A 12,898-nucleotide genomic window follows, 5' to 3' on the forward strand; every position below is an offset into this window, starting at 1 on the left:
CTCAGTTACCTCTTTCTTAAACTCCCTAAATCTCAGTGACCTCATGAGTAAAATAGAGATTATAGTGATTATTTTAAAGGTCTGTGGTGAGAATTAAAAGAAATAATGTGCCTGCTGTGGAGTAGGCACCAAACAATTGGTTGATGTTATTAACATTATTGTTGGTTTTTTCAAATTTTTAAAAATGTTTTCATTGATTTTTGAGAGAGAGAGAGAGAGAGAGAGAGAGAGAGAGAGAGAGAGGGAGAGAAACAGAGCATGAGCAGGGGAGGGGCAGAGAGAGGGAGACACAGAATTCAAAGCAGGCACAGGCTCCAGGCTCTGAGCTGTCAGCACAGAGCCCGTTGCTGGTCTCGAACCCACAAACTGCAAGATCATGACCTGAGCTGAAGCCAGACACTCAACTGACTGAGCCATCCAGGCACCCCACATTATTGTTGTTTTTATGTGACCTTTGACAAGACACTTCACCTCTCTGAACTTGCTTTCTTGTCCGAAAAAGTAGACGTAATAATAATTATCTCTTAGAATGATCACAAGGATTACATATGTAGAGATCACAAGGATTATGCATGTGATATAAGTAAACCTCCTGATACAGTGCCTGCCTGATACAAGGTAGGCACTCAGTGTTACATTTACTTTCCCTTTCCTTCTCAACCTTCCCCACACAATCCAGGATAAGAGTGTGCCTGCCCCCGCATGGCCAAGCTGGCCCCAATATTTAGCTAGAAATCAGGAGAATCTGTCCCTGCAGGTGGTCCTTGGAGACCTTACCTGCTGTGCGCTCAGCCCACACCCATAAAAGGAAAAACTGTCAGGGGAGAAGCCTTTCTGAAACTCACGGGGATGGCCGAGAGGGAAGGCGACAGCTGCAGGACTCCTCTCTGGGCACTAGGGGGCGCAATAAGCTCGAGAACACAGTGAGGGCCACGCCCAGAATCTCTCCACTCCTGTGCCCCAGTCGCCCAGTCGGGATGATCCAAGCAGGAAGAAAACGCTTCAGGAATACTCAGAAAGGCCTTTGTGGGGACAGATGATAGGGGGAAATGCAGGGATCCGTGGAGAGCACATCTCCTCTCCTGCTTCAACTTGGTACCGGCCTAGAGAGCACTCGTTGGCTTCTAGGCTACCCTCTCTGGATCCCCTGGTGGAGGAGCCCCCTGGGGGTTGAAGAAAATGGGAGGTGGGGAAGACGGGCCACTTTTCCCAGTCACAACAACTTCTACATCTAGCCCCCCAGCAACTTAGTAGGTCCCAGTGCGTCACAGCTAGAAGAAGTCTTATAGAGCCCCAGATGTTAGCTGAAGGGCTGGGGCCAGAGAGAAGTAAGAGCTTGAGCAAGATCTCCCAGGCAGTTTATAATAATCCCTCATAGAGTTTATCTAATACTTTCATGTCCATCATGTCGCTTGGATATTCACAACCACCAGGTGTTGTAGGAAGGAACTATTCTATTTTGCAAATGAGGAAACTGAGGTTCAGGTAAGTGCCCATGGCTCTCTTCCCTATTAAGTTTCCATTGCTATCCACCCTCTCCCTCCTCTCTTGCTTTCCCTTGTTTTAAATAGGTTCAAACTATGCTCATAGTTGCAGGAAGATTGCTACTCAACTCCAAGTGGTCCATAAATCAAAATTTTAAAATATTTGTTTCATTCCCCATATTCCCATCTAGCATGATGGAAAGATGATAGAGCATAGTAATTATGATGGGTACACTTTGGAATCAGATCTGAGTAAATATCCAATATTCATCCCTTATGAATTCCATGGCTGTGAATTTCTTTGTGCCTCAGTTTCCTCATCTGTAATATGGGAATATTCACACCTATCTCCTGAGATTCTTCTATAGCTTAAATGAGATGAACTATAAAGCAATCTCATAGTGCCTGGCATACAGTAAAGACTTGAGAAATGTTTCCTGTATATATAATTATCATACAGTCATAGAACAAAGTGATCTTCAGGAATCAGTTCCTTAGTTTCATGCCATTTACTGATGAACTTAAATGGAGTTAAGTGGGGAAGGTTACTCTGTCAAGTAGGCTTGTGTCCTGGTTTGAATGTACGCCTTCCCAAAGTGCCTGTCCACCTCGAACCTCAGAACATGAACTTGTTTGGAAATAAGGCCTTCCCAGGTGTAATGAGTTAAGATGAAGTCCTACATCAGGGTGAGCTCTAAATCCAATGTGACTGTTATCCTTATAAGAAAAGAAGAGGACGTATAGACATAAGGCTCCCAAGGAAGAAGGCCATGTGAAGACAGAGACGGAGCCTGGGATGATGCAGCTATAAGCCAAGGAATGCCAAGGATTGCCTAGGAGAGAGGCAAGGAATGGATCCTCCCTCAGAGCTCCCTCCCCCAAAGAACCAGCCTGTCAACACCTAGATTTCAGGCTTAGAGCCTCCAGACTGAAAGAGAACAAATTTCTGTTGTCTTTTTTTTTTTAAACCTTATTTATTTATTTTGAAAGAGAGAGAGAACACCAACCAGCACAAGCAAGGGAGGGGCAGAGAAAGAGGGAGAGAGAGAGTCCCACGCAGGCTCTATGATGTCAATGCAGAGCCCGATGTGGGGCTCAAATTCATGAACAGTGAGATCATGACCTGAACTCAAATCCAGAGTCAGACGCTTAACCAGCTGAGCCACCCAGGCACCACATAAATTTCTGTTGTCTTAAGCCATCCAGTTTGTGGTAATTTGCGGCAGCCATAGGAAACTCATATGGCTTGTGAAGAGGGAGAACGCCAACAGAGCTCTAAATTCTTTTTCTTCTAGTTTAGCCCTTCTAGTCTATTCCATCATTACCTCCGCAAAACAGCAAATAAACATTTATGGAACACCTACCCAAGAAGTTTACCAATTTGGAGAAAATTTGACACAATCTATAATCTTTACCACCTCTTATGAATTTGTTGCCTGACACACTGTAGGCATTTAATAAATATTTACTGGCAAGTTGATAAAGTAATAGATATACAAATGTTGTACAAATTTAAGGTATTATTATGAACCCACTTTCTACCTCTGTGTACACCTTTGTACCAGATTCTAAATTTATTTACATGTTTTATGTATTGAAAAATCACAAAACTCCAGAACTCTCTCATACTGCAGCCTAAGGGTCTCCATAAGGTCACCAACTCCTCCTGTCCACTACCTCCAGAGGTGACGAATGAAAAGGAAAGCAGTTTGAACACCCTCAGGACTCTGATTCCTACCAGACAGGGATGATGTCATTCTTGCTAGGTCCTCCCACACTCACTCAGGAATGGGCAGAGCGAGCCCAGGGGGTCAGGGGAGCTGCTGGTGGCCATAAAGGAAGTAAATCACAAAGCACTGCCCTCCCAGTCCCCCTGGGAGTAGAAAGGGTGGTGGTGGGTTAACAGCTACAAAGGAAAGGAGGGGAGGGAGGGAGGAGCTGATTCACTAGGACAACTCTTAGAGTGACTCAGAAGCTAGCAGAAAATAGCCTGTTCTCCCACATCTGCCTCATTGTCAGGCAATGAGGCACTTCCTCATTGCAAACACGGAGGCAGGGCAAAAGGGAGGAGAAGGAAGTGGGATTTTTCAAGTTTGTCGGCCTCGGCCGATTCCAGCACCTCACGGTCCATGTTTTTAACCATTCCAGACATTCTGTTTTTAAGTCAAGTCAGTATTCATTGAGCACCTACTCTGTGCCTGGCCTTCATCCCACCTCTCAGACCATCAGTCTCCTGAACACAAGGAACGGGGTCTTTCAGTTCTGAATTTCATACTTCATTACTTCAAAAGTCCTTGGGCTGCTGCTGAGCACCTCAGCACAGTCTTGCTGTCCTTTAAATAGAGATGACTCTCTCAGGCCTACAATCAATTGGGCAGGCAAGCAAGGAGCCTTTTTCTAGCTCTGATGGTGGTTTTATAGTCTTTCAGGCCCATTCTCTGGACCAGTCCTCCTTGTGAGAGTCAGTGTGCGGGCAGCAGAATATGGCACAGGTTTGGAGTCCCTACATCCTTGTTGGAAGTTCTTTCTTTGCCATTTACTAGCTCTGTGACCTTATTTGATTTCTTTTAATTTCTATCTTCTCAGGGAGATAGGAAAGATTTATCATATAGTAGTGCAGATTAAGTAAAATATCATATGAGAGTATCTGCCACTGTGATGACATAAATTCTGGCTTTCTTCTTTCAAACTTCTCTGTAACTGCACAGACTGACCACATCCTCCATCAGGCTGTAGACTGCATAAGGGCTGGGCTGTATCTGTCTTAAGGACTAAGTCTGCCTACCCGAATACTGATGTGGGAAACAAAGGCAGAAGGAAATGGCAGATAAAATTAAATTTCCTTATAACCTGCAGCCCACTGACAAATACTGGAGGCAGGCAGAGCGAACTGTTTCTACAGGAACTCCCTGCTATCTTGATGTTAATACTTTGCTAGGGGGTGGGAAACAACCTTAGCTTGACAATGGCCAGGACTCCAGTATCCTAAGAGTCTTCTTTAGCATATGAAAATCTCACTGGAAACTTCCCCTGGACTTTACCTCCCCGACTCCACAGTGTATTACCAGTCTCTCCTCTTGGTCCCGGGGCAGTTCTTTCTGCCCACGGGTCCTGTCCCCGTGCTTTAATAAAATCACCTTTTTGCACCAAAGACGACTTCAAGAATTCTTTCTCGTCCGTCAGCTCTGGACCCCACGAGCCCCACTAGCACCCCAAAAAAACCTCATCAAATTCTATTTCCCTAATAGTTTCTTGCTTAATAATCGTTGTGAATAGGAATAATGTATTAAAAGCAATACAATATTCATGCATTGTAAATATTTAACTGTATCGTAAGTATTTATTATATTGTATTTTAAATAATGTGGTTATTATTAGGGCACCTGGGTGGCTCAGTTGATTAAATGACCAACTCTTGATTCCCGCTCAGGTCATGATCTCCTGGTCCCTGAGATCAAGCCCTGCATCCAGCTCTACACTGACAGCAAGGAGCCTTGCTTAGGATTCTCTTTCCTCTTTCTCTCTGCCCCTCTCCCGCTCACTCAAAAATAAATAACCTTTAAAAATAATATGATTATTATTATTTTAACCAGCTAAATCAACCTGTGAACTGGAGTGCAGTCTATGGAAAAGGAATCTGGAAACCTTCACCTCAGGGATGCATCCTCTTCCTTCTCTGGGTTATTTGGTCCTAGGAGGGCTAGCTGCTACCAGCAAGATCTGCATTCCTGTGTTCACAAGAAGGGACAGACATTCCTTGCATCCTCTACACCGTCCTTTGTTCCAGCTTCACTGCAAACGCCATTGCCCCACAGTATAATGGGGCCAAGGACACAAAGATGTCCCCTCATCTGACCGGCACAACCTGGAGAGACTAAAAACCTCGACAGACTAATTTGCAATTACTCGACTTCTGCCTGGAAGGTAGGTCCCACTGGGTTTTGCTCTCCCAGGTGCTACCCAGTATCCCCGCGCCGGGGGCTCCAGTGCCAGTAGTTCTCTTCCAAACGTAATGTGGGAAAAGAAGGGCAGGGTGGGGCGGGGACTGTCTCCAGGTTTACTATCTTTGCGCTCTAGCTTCTAGCATCACACCCACAAGCTTGTCCAAGAGAAAGAAAAGCCACGTTACCGGCTTTTCAACAACTAATTCTAATGCAGACACCAAAAGGACACTTTATTGATTAACATTTTGGATAAAATGAAACGTTAATATGCCCAATCAATCTGGGCACCCAAAGCCCGCCATTCCTAAGCTTCCCAGACCAGTAGGGTAAAGCACGAAACACTCGCCACCGCGCTGCCCAGAAGCCGCACGCAAGGTGGAAAGTTGCAGAAGCGGAGCCGGGAGGGGCGCGAGCCCACCCCCGAGCCCGGGCCGGAGGAGGGCGCTTCCTCCAGGAAGTGACGCGAGCTCAATCCCAGCCTGGCTCTCCCCAAACAAAAGGGATCTTGGGGCCCCGGGAGGAGCCTAAATGACATTGGAGAAGCCCCTCCTCCAGCCCGCGCGCATTGGTGCCTGGGCTGAGGAAGCGAGGTGACGATTGGCCCTGGCGAATGCCAGTGCCCCCGCCTGGCGGTTGAGGGGCGGGGTCTCCGGGGGCTGTGGATGGGAGCGGGTGGCGGAGGCGGCGGGGAGCGGAGCCCGGAGCGCCGGGAAGAGGTAGGAGCCACCGGGGCTGGGGTTTGGGGGTGGCTGGGAGACCGGGTTCCCGAGAGAAAAGCAAGGGTAGGACTACCGGTGTCGTCCCGCCACAGTCCCAACTGGCACTCTCTCCCATCCCCTGAGGGGGCGGGGCCCTCTCCTCCGCCTCCCGGTATTCCCCGAGGAGGCGGCTCCTCATCCTCCGAGGGTCCTCGCAGCTACTTATTGTCCCCGGTCAATCCCAGCTCCGCAGAAGGGGCTTCCCTCCTGACACCCCTCGCTTAAGGGATCCTCTAGCCCAGCACCTCAGTCTTGGGGAGGGCGCACAGGTTTCCATTCTCCAGGCTGCCGCCGCCGCCCCCGCCCCCATTTTGTACCCCCGGGAGGCCAGACATCCCTCCCTACACTTGTCCCTGCTCGCTAGAGTGGGATCAGAGCTAGTTTCATGAGTAAAATAAAATCACTGTTTTCCAAAAAAGAGAAGTGAGCGAAGCAGAAATCAAGATCCGACCTAGACAACCAGCTCTGAGAGACGAAGCGGCCTTCTCCCACTTCAGTTCTTCCCATCCCCCATTCTCTGATCCTCAGCCCTCCTCCTGAAGCCCCTCGGATCCTCTGTTCCTGGGGTGGGGGTGGGGGGCGCAGGGATCGAGAGCTCACCCGCTTTGGGACTGTTCTAGACTCTGGAGGAAAGAGAAATAGTAACTGCCCACTTCCCCATCACCCTTAAAGGTACCTTCCCTCAGTGGAAGGTTCCCTCAGTCTGTTCCTTGAGGGAGAACCTAACTTCCGAGGGTTTTTTAGGTTTGGGTTGCGTTTCATTTTTGCTTTCTATCCTGTATCTGCCCTAGGAACTTGAGGAAAAACCATCCTTTTATGTTTAACATTGAGGTGGGTGTGTTGGATATCTGCAGAGTTGGCCTTTCGTGGGTAGAATGCAGTGTATATTGTTTGACTGTCAGTGAATAGGAGCGTGTTTTCTGTTAAAACAGTGTCGATAAGTAAAGAAAGAGCATTGGATTAGGAATAAGTGTTTCCCACTCTAGGGTGGGCTGGTCCATTGCTCAGGGAGACTGCAGTTAACCTTGAAGGTGTAGTTCTGTTGAAACAAAAGACAGGAAGTGTTTGAGGAAAATTCAGGTTCAGCCATCTAGGTTTATGATTAATCCGGTCCCTAGGCCTTTGGTTACTCTCTAGCCCTTCTTTTATGGTGGGTTTTTCCCTCCAGGGGAAACTGATATATACATGATGTTGTTGATTGGTTTTACAAGACCAGTATCACCTACCAACATTTAGCGGATGAAAAGTAAGAGCAAGTTTTAAATCTCAGAGATCAGGATAATTAAAAGCAAGGTTAATTCCGGCTATTTACATACTTGTAACTACCAAGAAGTGTCTCTGTATTGTGCTCATAAAGGCTTTGTCAAGTTGACCTTCATTTCAGCAGGTGCAAAATATGGATGATTTTAGCCTGATGTTAATGACAATGAATCCCCAGTAATCATCTATTGGTAGCACTTCCAGGTATTAATATTTGCTGTATTTTTTAACATTGTTTTGCTCTCATTCTGAAGTCCATCTTACTACTGTTCTCTGTAGCCAGGCTCATAGCAATGAGATGCAAGGAGTTGGAATCATAGCAGGCAATTATAACGCCGTCTCTTACCTTCCTGATTAGACTTTCTGAAGGTAGACTTCCGGAAGATTATTAGTTTTCAATAGTTAGATTCGAAGTTTTCAGAGCCACTCTTAGTGCTCACAGATCTGTTCCGTGATTGTTTCCAGATCTCCAATAAAAAAGCACAAAGAAAAAACTGTGTGGTAGGTCACCCCAGCAAACACAAAGTGTACTGCGATAGGAGGGTAAGACACGGGCCCCCAGCAATAGCAGCGGAAAAAGCTAAAAGCAGAACAGGAAATCCCAAAAAGATATATCTTATTACATGAGTGGGGAACAGAAAATAAACTAAGGTAAGAGACTAAAGAAACCAAAGCAGGGGTGATTACCAGGGCCTTAATGAGAGAGAGGAAAGAGCAAATAATTCTCTTTGATTATTTGGCATAATAAGCAAGACCCGTCTGATACATGTTTGGGTCTTGGAAATCCTTCCTCTGCCTTTTTCAACAACTGTTTGGTCATTAGGTGAAGAAAAACATTGTACGCAGAGGATACTTATGTATATGTCCAATCTGTGTCACTAAATTATAAATTCTTTGAGAGCAGGTAGTAGTAATTTTTTTTTAAAGCTTTGTGTCTTTCCCTGTGCCTGGGACATAGTTTGACTTAATAAGTGTTTGTTGAATTTAGTTTGAAGCAGTCCCCTTAGGGTAGATTAGAAAGACAAATTACTGATAAGGTATAAACTTAGTATAAGCAGCCCACTTCTTTTTGCCTTGATGTAACTTTATTTTCCCTATCTGATGTCTTATGAAACTCCAGTATCTTAAGTGACTTTAAAATGCTGAATTTCCTATATGAAAATGTCTGATGTTTACATGTATAATTTTGCTGTAATGAAATTTGAAGCAGACTTGCTAATGTAATCACTGCTAGTCATTTTAGGATTTTATTTTTCTAAGAATCTGACCTGAGTGGAATGAGGTAAATTTAAGAGAGCACACTAGGAACTTATTGCTGTTTTTTAAGAACAGGTTCTGAGTGTTTGATTTTGACAAGTTACTGAGCTACTTTGGGAATTTTTTTAAGTGAATTTTTAGTTGATTTTGTGCTTTTCTGAACTAGCCCTAAATACATGAATAGGGACACAAATATTATTGGGTTCCTGAATGGAATCCTGCAGACTTGGGTGCCTGGGTGGGTGGCTCAGTCAGTTAAGCTAACCGTCTGGCTTCAGCGAAGCTAACCGTCTGGCTTCAGCGTAGGTCGTGACCTTGCAGTTCGGGAGTTTAAGCCCCACATCAGGCTCTGCTCTGTCAGTGCAGAGCCTGCTTCGGATCCTCTGTCTCCCTCTCTCTGCCACGCATGCGTGTGCTCTCTCTTAAAATAAATAAGTAAATAAATAAAAGAATCATGCAAACTGATTATGGTGGGCGTAATGTGTTCAGTCTACAGTGGATTTTTGTCTTGGCAAAATCATGTTTGCAGTGCTACCAGTTAATTTGCAGAACAGGATTGGAATTCTTGGCTTTTCTGAGTGGAGTAGAGTGGTGTTTCGAGGGATTGCCATTGAATTGGTGTTTGGTGGCATGATATGAGAAGCAGGGATTTATTTATTTGTTTGTTTCTAGAGGAAATCTGTCCCGTCTGTGGTGGTTGACCCCGGAATGGCTTGTCAGCTTGTTTCTAAAGGCTATTTTTTCTTATTTCCTGCTAATAACTAAAGATCACATCCTCTAAGTTTCAGTTCAGAGCATTTCAGTGAGAAAATGGCTTATTTATTGTGAGGCCATGGAGTATGGAAATTGACAGCACAGACTCCAAAGGCAAACCTGGGTTCAAATCCCAACTCTTTGGCTCTTTTACTCTGTGACCCAGGCAAAGGCAGAGTTTTCTATCTCACCATATCCCATTTTCCTCAACTGCGACATAGAAATAATTTTTAGAGGTTTTTTTTAAGGTTTACATGAAATAATTATATATATATATCATATACATATATATATCATATGTATCATATATATGTATGATATATATATGATACATATGATATATATATATATTTATATCACAGAGCAAGGTCCCTGGCATGTAGGAAGCACACAATATTAGTAGGTGTTATTGCTGTCATTTTTAGCACTTTCCTGTGAGTTACAGAATTTAATATTAAACATTCTTTTATTCCCTTAGCATTTTAGCAAAGATGAAGAATTTGTGTATGATTTTAGTTTTCATTTGGTTGGTTTTAAGTATTTCAATATATAGCTAAGATTCCTGAGTTGAGGGAAACAAAGCTTATACATGTCATGATCTCAAACATCTGATGCAAGGATTTTTAGGAGAGTGTGTGTGTGTCTGTCTCATAGAGTCTGGGTTTCATAATTTTGTCACGCCAATTACCTTTCTTGAGTTTTTCTGGCCCGAGAAAAAGAAAGGCAAGGGATTCAACCATCTGGTGTCTTCTCTGAATTGTCCATTGTCACACTCCAAACTCTACAGTCTTAAGTGCCTCCATCCTCAGAGTCATATACGTGGTTTTGTGGACATTGTGACGATACAGGGTTGTACCTTCTGTGAGATTTAAAGGATTTTCCGTGGTAATTTTGATCAAAAGTGGTTTTTGCCTTCTGAAGACAACTTTCCCATTGTCCCCCAAAGTAAGGAGCAATCCTAGGAGCAGGTGAGAAGAAACAATGGACGGCAGTTAAGAGTGGAGGTGGGGGGAATCCAGGACAGGGGTGTGTGGGTTGAGGAAAACAGGACTACAAGCAGGCATTGAAGTAGAGAATGCAGTAATATGGTTCCTCCCTGCCAAGTATTTCCAAAGTCTGTATTTCAGGTCCAAAGCCAGAGTTCCCAATCTAAATGTATCCCTTCTGCTCAATGAATCCTTTCTGACTTGCCGAGCCACAAAGAATGTTATCCTTAATTGTTACTGAGTTCAGTAGAAACTAGAAAGGAAAATAGGACAGCACAGGATGACAGGGTTTACACACACCAACCTCCCCCCCCCCCCTTCTGACCCTGCATCTGCTTGGGTCCTTTGCATAAAGCTGCTTGGGGAGGGTGAGGCTGAAGAGTTCTATGGGTCTGCCATCCCAGGACTGGCGAGAGCCAGGAGGAGCCAGGAACTGTTTTAACAAGAGATAGGAACTGTAAGTTATAAAGGAGAGAAGAAGGAAGGGTAAGTGACAGGTAAGTTGCAGAAAGAAGAGAGAAGCACTAACTTTGTTGTGGGGAGGTGTGGAAGGTAGGGGTGCCCTATCTCTCCATTTCTGCTAAGTAGTCCTTACTGTTGGGGCAGGTGGTACAGGAGTAACGACAGAACCAGTCTGGTTCTTCAGCGATCTAATATTTGGGGGTACAAAAATGATCAGGTCTAGTCTGATGTATCAGTTTCTTCCTATTGCCTCTTGTTCTTAAATTGAAGGCACAGAAGAAATTTTCTTAAAAGGCTTTACCCCCTAAAGATTTCACTTCTAGACCTTTAGCTTTCACCACACTGACTCTTAACACATTTGTTCCTCTTGGGAAGTTTACTGAATAATTAACTTCTTATTCAGCATGCCTCATATCAGTCATCATTTTCCCCCAAAACCAGTTCCTTTTCTAACATCCCTGTTTGTGTTAATGGCGTCATTATTCGAGTCAGACAGTCTACAAGCTCAGCTGATCTGGGATTATTTCCCCTCTCACCTCCTTAAATGGAGCCAGTACCAAGTTACTGTAAATCCTGCATGGAGTCTCTCGCATCAGTATTTCTCGTGCATCCTTACTGCTACCATCCTAGTTCACACGTTTTAGCCTCATACCTATGCTGTTAAAGTTTTCTCCTGCCTACTTTTCCTGTTTCCAGTTTCCCATACATCAAATCAGCTCTGTCCTTCAAGCCTTAACCTTCCTAAAACTATGCTTTCACTATGATACTCGCCTGGTTAAAAATGTTTACTGGCTTCTCATTTGCTAAAAGAGAAAGTCCAGTCTTGTTGGCTGTAATTCAAGGTACTATGCTGTACATTTCTTTTCCAACTAGCATTTTTTGAATACCCCTGAGAACCACACTGCTAGGTGCTAAGTTTCATCAAGTTGATTAGGACAGAGGATTTGTCTAAGAGAGCAAAGTCTTAAGAAGACAGATATATAAACAGAACAGTTGAATGTGATAACTGCTCCTGGACTATGGATATAGATACATATGCACTATGCATTTAATATAATGTAAAAAATAGCTGTGATATGTTTAGAAAATCAATTTCTCAGTCATTAAGTTAAAATTGTGACTTGGTTAGGGGAGCCTGCTTCAGTCAGTTAGGTGTTGTCTGACTCTTGATTTCAGCTCAGGTCATGGTCTCATGGTTCATGAGTTTGAGCCCCACATCAGCTTGGGATTCTCTCTCTCCCTCTCTTTTTGCTCCTCCCTGCTTGCTCTCTCTGTCTCAAAAATAAATAAATAAATAAACTTTTAAAAATGTATTGTGACTTAATTAAAAGCTATACAGATTCTGTGGAAGCACACCTGTGTCTGGAAGTCACAAAAAGCTAGTGTAGGCAGAAGAATGTCCTTTTCTTTGCTCAAGTATGGAGATAACCATTGGCCTGAACCCTGTCTCTCCCAGACTTTCCCAGAAACTGGCCAGGCCATCTCCTTCCTGGAGCAAATCAACCTGCCAAGTCAGGAGTAAACTTGTTTTTGATTTCTAAATTAGACAACACGAATGATAGAAACTGGCAACTCATCGCAAAAGGAAAACTTCATTATCCTTGCTGATGAAACCAAATATGTACTCCAGGGATGAGAACTGACCAGTCACTCATTTTAACTGTTCAGTATCCTGTTAGAGTCGGTGGTGTCATCCCATTTTATAGATGAAGAACAAATTCAAAGGTTAAGTGGATCGAGGTACTATGAAGTAGCAGAGCCAGGATGCAAACCTGGGCGTGTCATATTCCAAAGCGCATGCAGCTTTTCACTGACATGCTGCCTCTTAGGAGAATTACTGTCCCTGAAGAACTTTGGAGCAAAGAACAATTGCTCGGTCTGTTGTTGGTAATTTTCAGCTGATACCAAATTGTTAAATTTTTTAACCCCCCCCCAAAACAAAACAAAAAACAAGCAAACAAAAAAATAAAATCAATGATCTCTGATTTAGAAGA

At 44.1% G+C, this 12,898-nt stretch overlaps 1 protein-coding gene and 1 long non-coding RNA gene across 2 annotated transcripts in view; one reads left to right on the forward strand and one right to left on the reverse strand.

Moving 5' to 3' along the window:
• The window catches only part of LOC147578249 (uncharacterized), a 99,199-nt gene that overhangs the window by 53,740 nt on the left and 32,561 nt on the right, over positions 1–12,898 (reverse strand). The window contains exons 2-3 of the long non-coding RNA XR_015254989.1: positions 10,145–10,414; positions 7,793–7,913 (exon numbers count right to left, since the gene is read on the reverse strand). This is a non-coding gene — a long non-coding RNA (uncharacterized LOC147578249). The remainder of the gene's footprint in view (positions 1–7,792; positions 7,914–10,144; positions 10,415–12,898) is intronic.
• The window catches only part of CTTNBP2NL (CTTNBP2 N-terminal like), a 53,399-nt gene continuing 46,534 nt past the window's right edge, over positions 6,034–12,898 (forward strand). Inside the window, exon 1 of the mRNA XM_025912754.2 lies at positions 6,034–6,144. The gene's annotated coding sequence lies outside the window, so the exon portion shown is untranslated. The remainder of the gene's footprint in view (positions 6,145–12,898) is intronic.

Source organism: Puma concolor, chromosome C1 (assembly GCF_028749965.1).
Source record: "Puma concolor isolate L17-30 chromosome C1, mPumCon1.1.hap2, whole genome shotgun sequence".
In the NCBI taxonomy this organism is placed as follows: domain Eukaryota; kingdom Metazoa; phylum Chordata; class Mammalia; order Carnivora; family Felidae; genus Puma; species Puma concolor.